The sequence below is a fragment of the Aegilops tauschii genome, chromosome 2, assembly GCF_002575655.3.
Source record: "Aegilops tauschii subsp. strangulata cultivar AL8/78 chromosome 2, Aet v6.0, whole genome shotgun sequence".
NCBI lineage: Eukaryota > Viridiplantae > Streptophyta > Magnoliopsida > Poales > Poaceae > Aegilops > Aegilops tauschii.
The window spans coordinates 589,940,718-589,946,717 of NC_053036.3; positions in this window are offsets into that span (position 1 = coordinate 589,940,718).

Below are 6,000 nucleotides of genomic sequence, written 5' to 3' on the forward strand. Positions count from 1 at the left end.
AACACCCGTTGTATTCGAATGTTAGAATCTATCACACCCGATCATCACGTGGTGCTTCGAAACAACGAACCTTCGCAACGGTGCACAGTTAGGGGGAACACTTTCTTGAAATTATTATAAGGGATCATCTTACTTACTACCGTCGTTCTAAGCAAATAAGATGCAAAACATGATAAACATCACATGCAATCAAATAGTGACATGATATGGCCAATATCATTTTGCTCCTTTGATCTCCATCTTCGGGGCACCATGATCATCTTCGTCACCGGCATGACACCATGATCTCCATCATCATGATCTCCATCATTGTGTCTTCATGAAGTTGTCACGCCAACGATTACTTCTACTTCTACGGCTAACACGTTTAGAAATAAAGTAAAGTAATTTACATGGCGTTATTCAATGACACGCAGGTCATACAAAATAATAAAGACAACTCCTATGGCTCCTGCCGGTTGTCATACTCATCGACATGCAAGTCGTGATTCCTATTACAAGAATATGATCAATCTCATACATCACATATATCATTCATCACATCTTCTGGCCATATCACTTCACATAGCACATGCTACAAAAACAAGTTAGACGTCCTCTAATTGTTGTTGCAAGTTTTTACGTGGCTTGAATAGGTTTCTAGCAAGAACGTTTCTTACCTATGTAAAACCACAACGTGATGTGCCAATTTCTATTTACCCTTCATAAGGACCCTTTTCATCGAATCCGTTCCGACTAAAGTGGGAGAGACAGACACCCGCTAGCCACCTTATGCAACTAGTGCATGTCAATCGGTGGAACCTGTCTCACGTAAGCGTACGTGTAAGGTCGGTCCGGGCCGCTTCATCCCACAATACCGCCGAAACAAGATAAGACTAGCAGCGGCAAGAAGAATTGGCAACATCAACGCCCACAACTACTTTGTGTTCTACTCGTGCATAGTAACTACGCATAGGCCTGGCTCATGATGCCACTGTTGGGGATCGTAGCAGAATTTAAAATTTTCCTACGCTCACCAAGATCCATCTATGGAGTATACTAGCAACGAGGGGAAAGGAGTGCATCTACATACCCTTGTAGATCGCGAGCAGGAAGCGTTCTAATGAACGGGGTTGATGGAGTCGTACTCGCCGTGATCCAAATCACCGATGACCGAGTGCCGAACGGACGGCACCTCCGCGTTCAACACACGTACGGCGCAGCGGCGTCTCCTCCTTCTTGATCCAGCAAGGGGGAAGGAGAGGTTGATGGAGATCCAGCAGCACGACGGCGTGGTGGTGGATGTAGCGGGATGTCGGCAGGGCTTCGCCGAGCTTCTGCGAGAGAGAGAGAGGTGTAGCAGGGGAGGAGGGAGGCGCCCAAGGCTGTAATACTACTGCCCTCCCTCCCCCCCTTTATATAGGCCCCCTGGGAGGGGGGCGCCAGCCAAGTCCCATCTACATGGGGGGGCGGCGGCCAAGGGGGGTAACTTACCCCCCAAGTCAAGTGGGGCGCCCCCCCACCCTAGGGTTTCAAACCCTAGGCGCAGGGGGGAGGCCCATGGGGGGCGCCCCAGCCCACCATGGGCTGGTTCCCTTCCCACTTCAGCCCATGGGGCCCTCCGGGACAGGTGGCCCCACCCGATGGACCCCCGGGACCCTTCCGATGGTCCCGGTACAATACCGATAACCCCCGAAACTTTCCCGGTGGCCGAAACTGGACTTCCTATATATAATTCTTCACCTCCTGACCATTCCGGAACTCCTCGTGACGTCCGGGATCTCATCCGGGACTCCGAACAACTTTCGGGTTTCCGCATACTCATATCTCTACAACCCTAGCGTCACCGAACCTTAAGTGTGTAGACCCTACGGGTTCGGGAGACATGCAGACATGACCGAGACGCCTCTCCGGTCAATAACCAACAGCGGGATCTGGATACCATGTTGGCTCCCACATGTTCCACGATGATCTTATCGGATGAACCACGATGTCGAGGATTCAATCAATCCCGTATACAATTCCCTTTGTCAATCGGTATGTTACTTGCCCGAGATTCGATCGTCGGTATCCCAATACCTTGTTCAATCTCGTTACCGGCAAGTCTCTTTACTGGTACCGCAATGCATGATCCCGTGACTAACGCCTTAGTCACATTGAGCTCATTATGATGATGCATTACCGAGTGGGCCCAGAGATACCTCTCCGTCATACGGAGTGACAAATCCCAGTCTCGATCCGTGCCAACCCAACAGACACTTTCGGAGATACCCGTAGTGTACCTTTATAGTCACCCAGTTACGTTGTGACGTTTGGTGCACCCAAAGCACTCCTACGGTATCCGGGACTTGCACGATCTCATGGTCTAAGGAAAAGATACTTGACATTGGAAAAGCTCTAGCAAATGAAACTACACGATCTTTTATGCTATGCTTAGGATTGGGTCTTGTCCATCACATCATTCTCCTAATGATGTGATCCTGTTATCAATGACATCCAATGTCCATAGTCAGGAAACCATGACTATCTGTTGATCAACGAGCCAGTCAACTAGAGGCTTACTAGGGACACGTTGTGGTCTATGTATTCACACATGTATTACGATTTCCGGATAACACAATTATAGCATGACCAATAGACAATTATCATGAACAAAGAAATATAATAATAACCATTTATTATTGCCTCTAGGGCATATTTCCAACACATACCTCTCCTTCACTAGGAGCCGCATATCCTTCTACAACCATTTTTGGTCTGTGAAAAGAAAAGCGAACAAACAAATTAGTCGAAGCAACCAAATGTATTAAAGAGAAAAAATGAGCAAAAACAATTGATATCAAAAAAATGCCATGAGGTAAGCAAGTAATGTTGATTTTTCAAAGCACACCTACAAAACAAAACAAAAATGTGTGCAACTTGATGCACTGTATGGCCAACAGGTCACACATGAGTGTGCAACCAAAAAATCAGCATACACACTGCATGGTCATGATTTAGGCATTGAAACCAAAACTAAACTAGTTGTCAACCATGCAACTATATAGCCCTTCCCTGTACAACTGCATAAGTGTGACTAAGCCAGCTAGGATATGTACTGCTTTGATTTGCAAACTCATGTATGAATGCATACCCTTGTGACAACAGAGCACACATGAGTGTGCAAATACTACTACACTGTATTGACATGCAGGCACCCAGAATCGCTAGGCTATGATGGTCCAGTCAACGAATTTCAGACGAGAAGGTGTCAATGCTCTCCCACGGAACCCTTCTGCCTGAATCAGGCCAGAATCGCTGCCGGCGCTGGGACCTGACACTGCTGCACCTCCGCAACAGATCATGACCGGAAAGACCACATCAGACACCACCACCACCGGAGGCTGCTCCATCTCCGCCATCACGTGACAGACATCAAACGCCACCTTGACCAGAGGATCCTCCACCTCCGCCATCACGGTGTCCAGGCACGTGGAGGAGATCATCAAAGAGCAAGCAGATGGGGGGAGTGGGCTCAGTCTGAGCCGGAGGGGAAGGAATCTCAACCAACCTCGGGCAGACGAAGGAGACGACGGCCGCATCCCGTCGACGACGGCGGGGCACGGCGGCGATGGGGCTGGATCTGGTTGCGCAGGGAGGAGCGGGGCAGTTGGAGAGGACGCCATGGTGGAGTGGGCTGATGGTGGTGCGGCCAAGCCAACCGTCGTTGTGGTGGTGCGATGACGACCTCGGGGCAGAGCCACGCGGGGGTGGTCCTCCCCTCCCCCGATCCGCCGGTGGAGCGTGGTGGCCGGTTAGTGGGAGGCTCCTGGTGGTCGGCGTTGAGGGGAGAGGCCGGTGAGCCCCCTCTGATCCAGATCCGTGGGGAGAGTGAGAAAGAGACGCGGGTGCTACGGGACAGAGAGGCTGTCGGTGGGGTGGGCCGGGAACTTGTCAGATAGCGGTTGTGATGGCCGGATCGTGCGGCCGCAAGCCGGCCGCTCGATGTGTCCAAATAGTGCGTATGCACTTTTTAGATTTTAGGTTTTTTTTGAGACAAACGGGGAGGGAGTACTAATGATGATATTAACTCAAAGAGAAATATGGCCCACTCCAATCTAATCTCGGGCCGCATGGCACCCAGCGTGGGAAACAAACCGCCGGGTTCCCAGTTCCACCACCCAGACCCGATTTCTCAAAAAAAAAAACAAAAAAAAAACCCACCCAGACCCAGTACACTACTCCAAGCGCACCCTCCTCCTCTGCCCCTCGCCTGCGACCGCGAATGCTCCCGCCGGTGGTCTCCTCGGGCCGTGGCACCGGCCTTGACCCGATTGCGGCCGAGCTCCTCGGCGCACAAGCCCTCCCCCTACCCGTCCCATCCGACCTCTCGACCATGAGACGCTCCGTCGCGCAGCTCTTGCCGCCTCCGCCCTCCCGCTTCCGAGCGCCGTCCTCTGCCGTGAGCATCTCCACCTCTTCGAGGAGGAGAGACCCTCCCCACCCCCTCCGCTCTCCTTCCGCGGCCACACACAGACGTGACGCGTCGGCCGTGAGCGACATGCCTCTGCTTACCAGTTCCTGCCTGCTACATGTTCGGCCAAATGGTTCAGTGCCCGTTTTCCCCTTTCCCCTATTTCAGAACTTCCAGAAAATCATGATCCTGCGCTACTGGCCCCATCTGGAAATTCGACTGGTTTTGGTCATTTTGTACCAAGGCTGTACACATTTGGCCTATTGATGAATGCCAGTCCCCATGGCATGTTCATTTATGCGAGCCTTGTTTTCTAAGCGCGAATAAGAATGCTACAGACTGCAGGAGGCATTGAACGGTTTGTTGCTTCTTTTATCCGTGTAAATATTTTGCTGCCCTGTCATACATATTCTGAACATAACATAAAAAATGGATCGCATTGCATTCATGTGGCTGCACAAAGAAAGCAAACTGGTCGATTCAGTTATATGCCTGATTCCAACCGTCTCATTATTGCTAAAGAAAGACTTAAAAGATATTTACATTCCAGTGTACTCTGAGCATTTGGGGAACAATTTCAGAACCTTTTACACACCAGTTTTCCATTTCCTACAGGCTTACTCTTATGTATTTCAAGGAAATACCTAATTATTTGAATCCATTTAATTTGCCCGGAATGATGGTTGCTTGTTGATTTGCAGTTTAAATATTTTGCTGCCCTCTCATACAGTTTCTTTTTGTTTGCAGGGTCATGTTCATGTTTACTTCGAGATTCTATCTTCAAGAGCATTGAACTCTGCAAATATGACCAGCTTCGAACTGCTGCGAACTTGTGGTACTTATCTACCATTCTGAGATAGCTATCTATTTTATTCTGCTGACCTTTTTTCATGACCATTCCCTTCTGTACCTAAAGCCATTTTAGTCTTGAAGATCCTGTCAGCTAATTTTGCATGCTGTATTCATAAGATCCTGTTCACATGAATTATGCCAGCTAATTTTGGATGCTTTATTCATCACATGCCTTATAATTGAGTTGCTTGAATTCTTGAGTTTCTCATAGAGTTTTTTTGAAACCCATAGAACATTAATTGCTGGTATTGTATCTCAAACTCTCAGTATAGTGGAACTTTGCAAGCAACTTAATCTTGAGGTTGTTCTGTTCTGTTAATTTGTCTATGGAATTTCTCATAGATCAAAAAGGCGCTCCTAGGCGCTCGCCTAGGCGTGCTTAAGCGCTGGGCATTGGCATGACTTTTCGTAGACACTTTAGTTACTACTACCATTGCAATTCATGTTGAACTGTTGCTTGGGAAATAAAGTGCCAATTAACTTGTCAGATGGAATTTGTCGGCTGTGTCATGTTATTCTGTTTCTTTTATCCTAGAATTTTCTGCCTTCTGCAACTAAGGAGTTAGGACCATGCTGCATTGTCGTGTGCTTATCAGATCCTATACATCCAACTATAGTGCCAATTAGTTGGGTTCCCACAGTACTAAAATGGAAAGTGTATTTTACGAGAAATATTCAAGCATGAAAAGTATCATATCCTTGTGTTACCAACAGAA